The sequence below is a fragment of the Caloenas nicobarica genome, chromosome 1, assembly GCF_036013445.1.
Source record: "Caloenas nicobarica isolate bCalNic1 chromosome 1, bCalNic1.hap1, whole genome shotgun sequence".
NCBI classification, from domain to species: Eukaryota; Metazoa; Chordata; class Aves; order Columbiformes; family Columbidae; genus Caloenas; species Caloenas nicobarica.
The window spans coordinates 153,069,688-153,085,186 of NC_088245.1; positions in this window are offsets into that span (position 1 = coordinate 153,069,688).

Genomic DNA, 15,499 nt, shown 5'->3' on the forward strand with positions numbered 1-15,499 from the left:
TTGAGTAACTTACAAGTCTAAGGCCCACTTTTAAAAATGACTTATGCTCTTTGAAAGTCGATGTTATAGTGCCTTTCCGTGGGAGATGACAGCTTTCAAACATTTCCTCCAATACAACAAATTGAAAATAAAGCAGGTTTTCTTTAATGGTAAGCTTTTGAATGATGAAAGCACTTGGGAGGATATGGATGATATTGAAAACTGACTCTCAGGGTGTTTCAGCAGTTTTGCAGACATATTTTTATTGAAGTAGGTCCCAGTGTGACCTTAACATGATTTGCTACGAGTTGCATTACAAATAAAAACAAAAAGGACCGGGTTCAACCCTGACAGGTTTCTACTGACCCCATTGAATTTACACCAGGGATAAACGTGGCCCAAGTTATTTCAGTGTGAGTACGTGAAATAACTACTTTCCATGAATACTTCCATTCTGCATACCTACAGTATGCTCTATAATAGTGGTAATAACAGCAGGCACTTAATGCTTTCATCTTCAAAGCACTTTGCAAGCATTAGCCCATAGGAGAAACTCTTATGAAAGGACAGCTGATGAAGAAACAGAAATTTCTTGGAGGAATAGATAGATTTTGTTGTACACTAAATGAGCTTGTAGAACCTCAGTATATTTCAAATCATAAAAGACTGCGAAAGGAAAATATTTTACTGCAAGTGTATCTAGATTACATTGCAGCAATATACTACAAGGACAAAACACCTGTAGCAAAGGCTGCTGCACATCTTCCTGACCACAAGGCTCTGCCTGATGTTGCAGGTTGCTAAGCTATGTGCCCTTGTGTCAGGAACACATCTAAGGTTTTCTTCACCTGTCAGTGTATAGACCTGCTTTCTTGCCTGAGACACTCACTTCGTTTGACTCCAAGCAGTCAGCGTGGCTGCTCTTATTACCCTCTGAAGACTCTTTCTAGCATCTACGGGAACCTAGTTTCCTAAAAGCAATGGTTCCGAATCCCACCTAAATTAGGGACCCAAACTAGGTGATGTGGATATCTGCTCTCCTCTGAGGGTGTCTGCTGCTCGGTTTGAAGTTAATTACCTGCTTATGAACTTTCCTGAGACCTTTGTGGATAAGACTGCTGTGCACTGGGAATGAGAGCTATTCTAGACTCTTTGTTGTTGCAGGAGAGTTGCAGGAGAGTTGGTGGAAAGCCATTCATGTACAGTCAGAAAATATCAGCATGGAAAAAGAATAATGGCATAGTAATCACTCAATATTTAGGTCACTGGCTGAACAGCAACAAACCCTATAAAAACTGTTTTCAACTTGTCTGATTCAAATGGGAATAAAAATATCTGCTTAATTAAAGGAAGAAAAAAAGACAGCTTGAAGAAAGTATTGTGTTCAACTTGAAGTAAAACACCTCAGTGGAGGACTGGTAACATGGGGCTGTAGTTTTCCCGTTTCATCCTGTCTTCACCACACTATGAATTCCTGCAGCTAACATTTACCTTTTGGGAATTTTCCCATGAGGAAAGGAAGCTAAGTTACCAATCTACCTTCCCCCAGACACGTAGAAAAAAAGTTGTGATAGATATGTTCTATTATCATCAACATCAAGCTAATTAGCCTCACCCTCCCCCACAGCTGAGAACTGAACTCTGATCTGAATTCCAGGCTTAATATAGCCATTTGTCTAATTTCCTTGCTTCTGAAATTAAGCATTATATAAATGTGTCATAGTGCTCTAGTTGTTGTTCATCTCTTAAGAAATGAAAAGCCCTGAGTCTCAAGAAAAATAATTTGCAATTGAGAGACATGAGCCTGACCGAAATTGGCTTCAGTGTTTATTAAAGTGAGCATCCTTTTGCTGCAACATGGGCAGCATTAGGATGCAGCCTACATGATCCCCATCTTCTTCAGTACACAAAGTTAGAAGGGTGAAAACATCACATTTGCTTAGGTCATTTTTTGACAGTATAGATTTAGTGTGTTGTACAAGATTATAAAATTTGATAGGGTTTTTCTCCATTGTGTGTTACAAAATATTACAAGAAACAGCTATCCAAGCCAAAAAAGTACACTTTTCTGTAACCGCAAGTAGCTACAAAGCCTGCAGTAATCACAGCCACTGCTATCACAGAAATAGCTTGTCAGTTCTTGTGCACACAACTTCATGAGATCTTCTAGAAAGTGAGAGAGCTTTACAATATTTGGGAAAAAAAACTCCCACAAATTTAAATTAGTTCTGTCAAGATTTACTGCACTCGTACTACTAAGCCACTTTCCATCAACATAAGTTACAATGCTTATTAGCCAAGTCCTCCTCGCCTGTGCAATGAGAATGCTTAGGCAGTCAGAAGAGTCACAGTCTTCCTAAAGGAGCCTCAAAACAGCTGTATCACAGATGCTATTGCAGTTTTAGGATTGCAGGGAGAGAGACAACTTGAACCCATAAGGTATCAGACGCTGTCTATATCTTTACCCCTCATTTCTGCCTCACCCCCTCAATTTCCTAGGAACTTTTCTTGTTTGTAAGCTGTGCAATGCATGTTCCCTGCTCCCACACCTCTCACTGCATTCTACACAGGCAGGCAGCTCTCTCGAGAACATTTTGAGGCCTTTATTGAAATGTACCACTTCGGTACTTGTTGTTTTTAAATCAGTTTCAAGTGTACAATCTATACTTCTCACAACACTAAATATAAGAAATACTGGTTTATCACCTCAAACCTTGCCCCTTGCAATCAAATCTCTGTGGAAATTAAATTAAAATAGCTCATACAATCTGTATTGAAGTAAATAGATCTTGCTTCAATATAGAAGTACAGAGGTACAATCACTGACTCTTGGCCACACCATAAAGTTGTAGGGGAATCTCTTGCTGACAGTGCTGCAGTTACCTACACCAATATTTGGGAATCATGGTCTCCAGCAAAGATGTTCAATTGCAGAGATGCTGTGCAGGAGGAATCATAGGCAATTGCACAAGTGCAGGGTTCAGGTCAAAGTTGAAAAGCTGCTATTTATTTTTATTTCTCACAAGGTGTTCAAGTCTCCTCTGATGGCTGAATGTGTCCCAAAGGCCTGCTGGACAAAAGCTCAGGAAGGTGCCAGCAATCCTGGTCAAGCAATAGCAAAGAGCACTATCACAAAAGAAGCAGCTACTCATGAGAACTTTCACACTATGGTTGAAGCAGGAGGTATTGTGCAATGAGGCTTATAAATCAGTTGTTCTTGGTTGCTCCAGTGGGAGTAACCAGAAGTGCTAACTTGCTTATAGGTTTCTCTGCAAGGCATGGACCTTTAATCATTGCTTCTCCTTGGAGGCTGACCCAACAGTAGAAAACTTGCCCTGGTGTCAGAGACTCAGTTATCACTTTGATTCCACTTAAATAGAAGGCCAGCAAGTTCACTGCAATGTTGGGGTGGGAGTAAATGAGAAATTCCAGCTAGTAAACAGCTCCTTAGGGATGCTTACAATTAAATAAAAGAAGAACAAGAAGCCAGCTCAAGGCCAGAACCCACATTGTCTTTACTCCTCAGTTGTTAGCTCTCACCATAGCTTTTTGGGGCCCTTTCAGTAAGTTTTCTCCAAGACAAACTTGAACATGTTCTGGTGATACTTTACTCTAGAAACTACTGCATATAAAACTGCACTAGATTTGGCTCCTATGAGTCTGTACTATGTCCCAACAGTATTTTAGCTGTTTCTGCATCCTACAGCTCACTCTCACCCCCTCATATCCCAAGGCATAAAAAGCATCCACTCTGTTTCATACGGCAAGGATAATTTGGTGGTTACACAGAACTCGCAGTATTTCAGACACTTTGAGCTGAAAAAAAAAGCATCATAAATGCAGTTCTTATTCATCTAGTATTTTAGTTACTTTTGTGGATTACAGGATACTTAGAAGGATTACAAGGGACAAAAGAAAATCAGAGGTTCCCAAATGCTGAGGATTTGAGAGTACCTGAGCACTAGGCTGCAACAAAGAGAGCAGCTGAGTAGTTGTATCAGACAGTGGAGATGCTGGGCTACTAACAGGGAAAGCTGAGCAGATCACTGCTCTTTACTGAGTGGATGTATAGCACTAAACAACCAAAAGTTGTGCACATGAGGAAGTGTGAGAAGCACCAAGTGTTTATGACGATAGTTCACTTGTGGAGTTTGCACAAGCCAGTGGGATTCTCTGTCAGTGTGTGACCATCGCACATTGATGCAAGTCTTTCCAAGTCTATCTAGAAACTCAAGCCATTTCTGGCACTAGTTTTAAGCCCTGGGACTATCTGTCATGTAATTAGAGTTTCCCCTGGTTTTATGTTTAGAAACAAGTAAGAAATCACATAGAAATAGATGCCTTCTGTTCTGGTTGACGGCAAGTTGAACACGAGCCAGCAGTGTGCCCTGGCAGCCAGGAGGGCCACCCGTGTCCTGGGTGCATCCAGCCCAGCATGGCCAGCCGGGCAGGGAGGGGATTGTCCCGCTCTGCTCTGCACTGGTGCGGCCTCACCTGGAGCACCGTGTGCAGTTCTGGGCGCCACGGGATAAAAGGGATATAAAGCTACTGGAGAGCGTCCAGAAGAGGGACACAAGGTTGGGGAAGGGTTTGGAGAGGAAGCCGTATGAGGAGCAGCTAAAGTCACTTGCTTTGTTCAGCCTGGAGGAGACTGAGGGGAGACCTCATGGTGGCTCCAGCTGCCTCACAAGGGGAGAAGGGGCAGGCGCCAGACTCTTGTCTTTAGTGACCAATAACAGAACCCAAGGGAATGTCAGGAAGATGTGCCGGGGAGGTTTAGGTTGGACATCAGAAAAAGGTTCTTCCCCCAGAGGGTGGTGGACACTGGAACAGGCTCCCCAGGGAGGTGTCACGGCCCCAGGCCTAACAGTGTTCAAGCAGAGACTGGACAAGGCCTCAGACACATGGTGTGACCTGTGGGGTTGTCCTGTGCAGGGACAGGAGTTGGACTCGATGATCCTTGTGGGTCCCTTCCAGCTCAGGACATTCTATGATTCTCTCTCTTAGTGGCTATTTCTGGACTGGTAGATCCTACCTTGCCAGAGAACTCTTGAGCAAACAGGAGACAGCCTGCAAGAGCAGAAAAGGCAGCACTCTGGAAATATTCTGTATCCTCCTGCGTTGCCTGGCACAAGATCCACCACAATGTGGCAGCCACAACACAACACTCATGGATAGATGGGCAGAGGTCTATCCCAACTAAATGTAGACATCGAGTCAAGGTGTCTTAATTAGGGTTGTCGTTGTTCCTATAGTCTATGGAAAGAAAAAAAGATGCTTCAAGAGGATGATTCAGTTCAGTTAAGATCTGCATCACTTCCTGGAACTGTACATTCATCTCTACTGCTTAAGAAGGAACATTGCCCTGAATAAGATGTGTCAGCTGAGTACTAAATTTAAATGGGATGCCTGTGGGCCAAACCCCTGATCTGCATTAAGTAGCTGGGCCAATATTTTAGCTCATCTCCTTCTTTATCAACTGATGCACTGGGACACAGTGGGGCATCAAATTGATGGTACAAAGGCATGTATATATCTGCAGAGGGCCTCCCAGTCTCTTCTTTCATAAGAGATCTGCATGGTTTCTACTGTTGCTCAGAAAAGAACAGTCAAAGTCTTCCCTAAGTAAATAATTGCAGAAATAAGAGGCAGAGAATAGCAGGGGCAATGGTTTAATAATTGCAGCAGAAGGCCACAGATTTATGTAAATGAAAGCTAATCTCCACAAAACAAAACAAAACAACAACAAAACCAACGTGTAAAAGAGTCCTGTATCAAATAAAAGCTTCTGAATATTTTATTCTCTACATACATCCTCCATTTCAGTTTGACAGAACTGCAAACCCTCGTTGAGTTCACTGTGCATAAAACGGAGCAACTGAATCATCGGCCTGTTAAATCCCATTTTCCAGGAAAGAAGAGGGGGAAAAAAACCCACATCCACAGTGATTGATTTAAAAGAGAAAGAAACAAAGAAAAACAGTCTGGGAAAACAGATCTTTAACAAGTTAAGGACACACCGCACTGCGACCAGTTACTGGCTTATAATTAAGACATCATCTCTGCAGCAACAAGCAGAACGGGAATCTTCCTGAGAGAGAAGAGACCTGTTTACACCTTTTCTTACTCACAGTCAGCTTTTGCTTGTGATTGTATATTTTTTCTGTCGTTCAATATTTACAAAAAGACTGCAAAATTAAAAGAGATCCCACAGTTACAGAAGACAACATAATTATAAGGGTCAACTTGATAAGACATATAATCTTCAGAAACCTGCAGGTTTGCCTAATAAAATATTTATATCAGTCACTGTTGGACACCAAGTGAGAGCAATGGAAATTAATTCCTCAGGAGTAACTTTTCAGCACATGTGAAAATGTCAAAGAAATGTCATATTTCGGAAGATTTTCAGAGGAAGCCAGTATTTTTCTCTTTCTCTTCCTTACTTGACATAATTGTAATTTTTTAGCACTCTTTGAGGCATATTGATTTATTTCTTATTTTACTGTCAAATGATTTTTGTTTATATAGTCCACATATCTGCAACTGATCATAAATTTGTGTAAAACAAGTCAGTCTCTACCAGCTGAAGATCCATATTCTCAGCTACAAAGTAAACTTCAATGTGCACAGCAGAAAATACTTATTTTTGTCAAATCATGGGACAGTCACAACATAAGCAGAATAATGGGATCCTACATTTAAGCTTTAAGCTTTCCTGAAATAATAAGGATCTACTTTCAAGTTTCAATTTTGAATTTAACCATATATACATACCTTTAAAATATCTTGAGACCAACTCATTGAAACTGGAAATACTCACAAAGAGTTGAAATAAAAGAAAGATAAAAATTGAAAGTCTAATCAAAAAACATGGGAGGAAAGAAATGAAGAGAAATTATAGGGTTCTGGATGTGTTGGTATCAAGCACAGAGCCGAGAATAGATCACTTGTACAAAAAGACAAGGATGAAACAACCAACTTGCTGTGAATCTACTTGGAAACTATTTCTTAACACTGTGTCAGAGGAATCAAACATCAAGTTGTAGAATCGCATCGAAAATACTTGCTGCAGTATCTTATATAGCAACATCTGTTTTCTTGCAACATTACTGTGGCACTGCAGGCAAATGGGGGCTTCTGGTCCCTCTGTTCATTTGAAGTGTGCTAGCAGAAACACAATTTTGGGGTCTGCTTTTGCAAAGCCAAATTTCCAAGTACATGAGACAAGTTGGAAGAGAGAATGGAGAGGTTGCTGAAAGGAATAGTTAAGAGGAAGCTAAGGTCACTACATAGCAGTGCAATAAAACATAAGAGTAATTTAAAACCAATGGTGGCCTTATAAAGATTTTAGACTGATGGCAGGAATTCGGTTTTCATAAGAGATATCACCAGAGTCAGAGCCAGGTAGAATGAGGAACAATGAAATCTCTTAGGAGACGTTTCTGAATGGTCTAAACAGAAGCAAAGGAGGTCTTCGGATGAAAAGACAAGGATTTCACAGGTGGCAGATGAAGAATGGGGCTCACAAACTTTCCTTCTGTGGTGGAACACTATGAATGATGTGGGACAGCAAGGGATGTCAGAGATAAAATCGTCCAGATCTTCACACCGCTTCTTTCACACGTGTGTGTGTTTTTAGGATACACTGTTCCAGAGTAGCGCAGACCTATTAGTATCCAGGCACAAATCTTTTGTAACCTTCTGTTTTGTGCTGAGACAAAGGAAAACAGCAATCAGTGATGAGAACAGAGAGAATCAGCCAGCTTGGAGTCTAACAAGTGTCACTGCTGAGCCTCCTTCTGGGTGGTAGGAATTACAGCACACTTCTCTTCTGGTATGTTTCAAAATATAATTGCAGATTAATTACCATGTGACAATAAACAAACAGCTACAGTACACAGCATATTTACTGTACAGAGCTTTATTCTGTCTCTCTAGTACTCCAAACAGGTGTTCAGTGTTACCTACAGCTAGGATTGGGGCTACAAATCAGCATGAGATTCATCAAAACGGATCCCTGCCATTTCACACTATTACTCCAGCAGATATAATTCATACTGCTCAGCAGTGGAAGCATTATATGCACCTTCCCCCAGCCTCTTTCTCCCTCCTTGCAAAAATGTCAAGAGAGACAGAGAGAGAATATCGAAGGAGATCCTGAGTGTCAATGAAATATCCCATGGTGCTGAAGACACAGAAAACATTGGCAAGCTGCTTTAATAAGGGAACTCTGCCACGCCATATCCAGGCCCTAAAAAGAGGGAGCAAAACTATGGGGAGGAAAAATGGAGATTATATATACTGGCTACAAGATTTAGATATAAATAATAGGGAATTGTGTAATGGTCTGTAAGCTCTTTATCTGGAGCTGGAACTGTACTGACATTTCAAGGCTCATCATTAAGAAGCTACAGGAGCTGCCAGAGAGCTCTTTAAGGACATAGTATGTTTGACGTTAAATTATTAAAATAGTATTGTATTTTATGTTAGCAGATGGCTGAGATACAGTGAGGTTGTGCTAGTTTAGATCCATATATATGGATTTATATTCCGTACTGATCTGCATGTGCTGACTGTTGCATAGACGAGTTCCACCTGCAGGAAATCTGCATATAGGTCCAAAATGGAAAAATGAATCCAGATGCCTCGAAGTCTTGGAGGAGTTTGATTCAGGCCAGTGGGTTTTTCTTCTTGCTGTAAGGAACTTCCACTTGACTTTGCAGATCCTATCATTCACATGTCACCTAAAATGCCCGACCTACTGTGACAGACCATTTTCTTTTCTGTGCTTGACTTTTTGTCCCTGTCAGTCTCAGCTGTAACACTGCAATGGCTTCTTCCCCCAGACGAGACACTGAGATAATTTCTCATGGAGATCAGTGAGATATCTACTTTTCAGAAGGCTGTGGTTAGGGACCTGCTCAAGTGAGACTCTCCTTCTCTCAGTCTCCATCTCCTGAACCAGAGACTGAGAAGGATGTGGGATGGCATACATCTCTAAAAGTATAGTCTCCTTCAAATTCTGGGAGTCTCATCAATCTGATGCCAACCTATGGAGACAGTTTTTCCTCTATTTCTCTGGCATTTTCTTTCAGAGAAGGAAAGTAATAATGGCCCAATATGTACTTATCTCAATGCCACTGTACCATAGCCCCTCCTTTCCACCAATTTTAAAGACCAGTTTTATCCTAGTTTAAGATCCCTTTAAATTTCCAAGAGAGAGCAAAAGCGACATTGTGGGTTCAAGTCATTCATGCTGATCCCTGAAGCCCTTTGGTATTGGTATACTGGGCATGCACCTAAGACAGGTATAGTGGAGCCCAGCTCCTTGTCTAGGTTGTCCAGAAAGTAGGTGGGTGATTTTGATTTGACCAAACTATCCTCCACAATCCTATTTCAGCATAATTCCTATTCAGCACAGGTACATGATGCAGCAGCAAGGGAGAAGCCTTCCAGCTCCTTGCAAAAACAATGAGAGACTGTCAAAGGAGACCCTGAGTGTCAGTAAAATATTCAGGGACACTGAAAACAGGGAGACAGTGGCAAGTTGTCCTGGTCCAGGATCTTAGGCTTTCAGTTATACATTTTAGCAAAGTAAGATGTATTTTTAGTATTTTAGTGCATAGACAGAAGCTGTGATTGCGTCAAATGGGTATTTTTAATCTGCATATAGCAGAGACTAATGCTTTTATTTTAGATGTAGACCCATTGCCATTAGCCATGGTTTTGCCAGTTTAAGTTGGTAAAATGTGTTATATGTGGCTATGCTCTTAGAACTGTAATTTAAAGTGAGCTTAATGTTGATGTACTATGTTATTGTATTATTTTTACAAATAATTCTGACCTTAATCTTTTTTATTCTGCAAGACCATCTTTACATAACACTGTTGATTGCAGGCTGATGGAGTGGTTTGAACCAAAACACTGAAACCTACATACCTAAATTTAAGACCCTTACTCTATATTTGAAGTACCTAGAATTAAATGACCTGATTTTCAGATGTTTCAAATACCAGTGGCAGTGAGCATTAACACACACACACACAATAAATTGGTTCCAGCCACATTGTTGATGTGGAGGGTGCTGCATCCCTGCCACATGTCACAGGGATGGTACCTGTCTTGGTGAGATTATCAGCAGCATGGGAATAAGAGAGGCCGCCTGTCTGCCTCCTGCCTTCTCCCAATAATCCACCCCTTCACAAAAACAGAAACAAATTTATAGCATTTCCAGTTGATGCTGTGATATTCATGTTTACACAGTACATTATTTTTTACTCATTTTGGTTCTGTTAGTGTCTTACATTTGAATTTCTGCATGCAGTGAAATATGACTGTGCCAGGTGAGTCACAGCTCCTCAGAGACACGGTCCTGTCACTGCAGCAAGAAATACCCAAGAAACTTCCCCTATGTTCTCAAATGCAGGGAGATCAAAGCCCTGTTTTAATATCAGCACTCTTAGAAAACCTGAAGTAACACAGGAATTATTCCTCTCTGTTTCCTAATCTACAAAGAAAGATTAATAGTTTTTTTTTCTCAACAAACAATCTTCAAGGGTTCATTAGCGTATTGGTTAGACTCTCAGCTGGTGTACATCAGTATAATTGCATCGTTTTGTGCATCAGTGTATCTAGTACTGGGAAAATAAAATATTCCCAAATTTTCCATGGCTTTATGATCTACGTAACAGCATAAAAGCGATGGCAACTAGAAGGGCGTTTTCCTTTTTTTGAGATGAAAAGTGCTCCAGGAGGATACAGGGTGGAAACCTATGTTTAAAACTTGTTGCAGTGTAAACCCTTTCAATCCTTTAAGAACTTACGCATCCTTGACCATCATTGCCCAGTTTAAAAATGACTGAATATTTGACATAAATGAATATCAAAATGAAACCTCTGAATTTCAGCAAAACAGCTGTTTGCAGATTGCATTTTCTTTTGAGAAGGGAAATAAATGTACACATAATCACATAATCTTTTCCCTTCCACATGGCTATGCACTTGGCTGTGCAAATCTAGAAGACTGGGCACAAAAAGTTCAACGAGCTCTGTATGAAATTATTTTTTGAAAGAGATTAAAAGTAACTTCACAAATTAAGTCAGTGCAAGATTATGATTTAAACAAAAAGTAACAGTTTCCCACTTTTGGGGGGTCTTTCTGCTGAGAAGGAAAAGACAGTCTCTTACATACACAAAAACATGGTACTCGGCTTCTTCAAATATATTATAGCCACAAAAACAATTTTAACTATTCACTTCAATTAGATTCTACAGTGTAGAATAAATTGTAGTGTCTGGAGTTACACAGACTTAAGGCTCTTGAGTGGGAAGCAGAAATAAATGAAGTTTCAGAATAAAATGTTCATCACAACTATCTCAAGCTTGACACATGAAAAGCTGCTGCTTCTGTTACTACAAGTCAATACATAGCAGTACAATATAAGTGTCTTCCATTTTCCCCTATTTCACGCTAGATTTGTCTGATAGATGAGTGTACTTAAGTAAATAGCACATGCAATTTTAATAGGACAGGTGCTCTGAATGTACAGGGAAGGTCATTCCTATTATTTCAATTAACAGCATAAGCTACAAAAACACATGAGGGTGAATTAATTTAAAGCTTCAATTTAATGCTACTAGTAAGGACATCCTTAGGCCTCTTGGTTGTCTTGACAACTCCTGCATCCCAGCCAGCAGAAGCCAATCTCTGCTGTTCCCCTTCTCAGCATACAAACAGTTCAGATAGTACATTAGCAAAGAATATGATGCCCATGTAAATGTTGAAATATTTTTGTTGCCATAGAGATAAGAAGAATGGCAAAAATACAGGAGCACTTGACATACTCCAAGGCAGACTTTTAATTAAAAAAGCCTCAAATGACAATGCCAAGATGGCTGAACATACCATAGTCCTTTTATGCTAACCTACTGCATACAAAATCTGAGTCCAAATAATATACTTACTGCTGAGAGGTCTAAGAATCACAGATAAATGATAAATGAAGAGATCCAGGATTTTCAAGAAGTGAAATAATAATGATTTTTAAAAATCAAACATTATAAAAGAACACGTTTAAAATGGCACACAATTCATCATAATACTGTGATTTTAAATATGTTCAGAGAAACAAATGTCACAAATATTCATGAAAAAATCCAAGCTGGGAAACAACAGTAATTAAAGTGTCTTGCAAGTGATATGACTAGGCAAAACAACATTGTACGCAGTGAGGATCAGTATTTCACCTCTACATCTATTTTAAATATATGTTTAGTTCATGTGATGAATACACACGGAATCCTAAGGGGTTAGAAAACCGTATACTTAATTAATGCTGCTGCCATTTTGTATAGAGCCATTTGACTTCAAACTTGCCATAGAGATGTCTTATTTACACTAAAGACATGGAAATGTTGGCCTGAATCCAAACAAATATTTTATGCACTTGGTGTACAAGTGGATTTCAGTTTTAGGTGAATAGAAAGTTTTAGTTTACAGCATATTTTAGCTGCCCTTACTCATTGCATTTGCAAATTTTTCTCTCTCTCCTAAAGTTGGCAGATGGACTCAGGTTCCAAATTCTGATCTGTGTAGTTTATGAAAAGACGTGTTATAAAATGCGTTCACGCACAGGTCTATCACTGCTAAGATTAAGACTGAATTTGTTTTATTTCCCTATATTATTGCAAAGTAACTGTCTAAAATGTCACCAAGACAACTCTCCTAAAACATCTCTTTTCTTGAGCAGACCTTAGGGGTATCTTACAAACATCTGCTTCACAAATTTGTATTCGACATGTCTTGGAAACCTAGCTGAATCACAGATTTCTGCAAGAATCACTTGGCCAGACTGATTTTGCCACCTCAGAAGATGATATTTCATGTCATGATAGTTCTGTGTTATACACACACATGTAAATATATATAAAAATATGTTTGTGTAATCTTCACATATGTATGAGAAAAGTACTAGGAGTTTGTCAAGGATTTTGCATAGAAAGCTTTTTCTGTTTTGACCGGGTAACTGAAAGAAGTCAAGAAGTAAGGGAAATTTGTTTATGGACACATCCCTGTCAGGAAAAGGAAAACCAAAACCCAACCAGAACATAAGGACAGACTGAAATGCAGAAATGCTCGTAACTACGTGGGGAGCTGGAGGTCTCCAGCTGAGGGCTGCAGGCCCATTTAACTGATGAGGCTGAGCTGGTTGCTGCCCTAAGTTGTCTATCCCTTTGCTTACCAAACCCAGCCCCAGACGGCAGTCAGCTCCAGCACAGTTTGCTAGAAATTGTCCCCCAGTTTCGCTCCCAGCACATGGCAGGAGGAGCAGATATTTGTGAATGCCACTGCAGAGGGGCACAAAGGCTCCCCGGCTCTTCCCAGGCACAAGCACTGGACTGTGTTCCCACTGACACATACTTGTCTGTGCAAACCTGCAGCCAAGAGATGGATAAGATATTTTTGCCTTCGAAATTAGTAAACATCCTTTCCTCTTGGGTGTAAGCATTACCAATTAACTATGCTTTTTCACATGCAATTCACCAAGGTACCTTCCAGTTAATACTTGTGAGTAATGTAATGTCTTCATTTTAACTTAGGGTTAAATCTAGACCCTTTAGTGTTCTACGTCTGGGATAAACCCCAGGCTGCCCCTCTTCTCACTGTCTGAAGCTGCCTAAGTCAGCTAAGGTGATTAACTTAATACAGCCCAACCCCGGGGGTCCCTGGACCTTGTGGCAAGGCATTCCCTGCAAGGTTCTCAGACCTAACGTCCCAACCTCCCTGTTTCCCTCACGGAGACTGAGATTTTCAGCGTTCTGGGTGTCCTGGAAGACTAAGTGGTCCCTAGGGCTTTTATCCAGGCATGATTCCAAGAGAAAAATGTGTTTTCCTAAATAATATTCCTTCTTGAAACCTGCAGCAAGTCTTACAGATATCTAAATGGTCAGTATATAAACTTGTTTTCCTTTGAGATGCTCTGTGTGCTTACATAGGAAACTGCCAGGTGCCTGAGGGGTACAAGAGAAGGAGGTTAATTTATTTCTGTAACTCCTGGTTCACTCAGCTTAATACATGACATTCTTTTCATCCATCTCTACTGCAAGAAGGAGACTGGCTCTTCTCAGATGAAGGGAAAGATCTCTTTTGGCAAATCACCTTTGAATAAGTCAAAGATCAAGGGAATGCATTATATGTCCCAGAGAGAGAAGAAAAGCATACTTATGACGACGGCAAATTGTCTCTGAACTTTCTTAAAGTAGTAAGTAAATGTGTTGCTAAACTGAGCTTCTGCTGCTGACAGTGTATCTGATACCACTATATTACCTGACCTTTCTCTGTTGGCACAGAGAAATAAGTTCAGTGAGTTACTGAGGAAGGCTATGCAAGTAGACTTTGTTTCAGCATAATTTCATCTTAAAAAGAACAACAAAAGCAAAATTGCACAGGAATACAAAAATCCGATTGACTGACAGATTTTGTTAGGGAAATGTGTTTTTATTTTGATTCAGAATAAGATTACACATTTTAGTGATCCTTAATGAAAGCAAATCGATCTCACAGGCTATGGGACAGACCTTCTAGCAAGTGGGTTCCCAGCCTCACATCTAGGAAGCTCAAGCTGGGGAGGTAGCAGAGCTCTGCGACTGCAGTATTTCCAGGAACCTGCCCTCTGTTTCCAGCCATCTCAAAGGAGTGATTTGATCTCAAGAGAACAGCAAATTCCAAAGAAAGGATTTTGTCAGATTTTTTTCAGCCATCTCTGTATATTTGCTTACTGAAGAATTTGTAACTGTATCAACTGCCTACTGACTAGATTATGTCATAAGGTGAAAGAAACATACTCTTTTCTAGATAGTCTGTTTGCTGTTCACCTCTAGCACCATTCCTGTGGGTAACTTGCACGGTTATCTTTCCCTAACTGCCATTTTCCGGACTCCTGTCTGCTTGGATGAGCCATATTCTGAAATAAAGCTTCAGTGTAAGAAATGCTGCCTTGATCTTTTAAAATATTCCCTCTGTTAAATGCGTTCAGATATTAGTCTCAACCGACAGTTTTTGCCTGTGACCGTAAAATCCTGGAGTCAGTCTTACAATATTTGCCAGACATATCACTCTTTAAGTATTATGTCCAAGTAATCCATGTTAACTGTACTCCTGATCCTTACAACATTTGGCCTACAATTTTACAATGCAACACTTACCTGTGTACAAATATTGGAAAGAGGATGCACAGAGGCCTGAGCCATGTTTATGTTGCACTTCTGCAAATTAACCTGTAGATCTTTTAAATTAAGAATGCAGTGCCAGGTAAAAATGCTTAATGCATCTCTGAATATCCATTTTAGCTTGGCATTCATATGAAAAGCCACTTAGAATTGTTACGCTTCAGTAATTCCCAATCAACTTACTGACAAAAAGATGGGTTAACAGGCCTAATTGGTCCTTCCATTTCTAATACCTGTAATGCAATGAACAGATTGTTCATAATAATAATAATCAGTACAATATTTATGA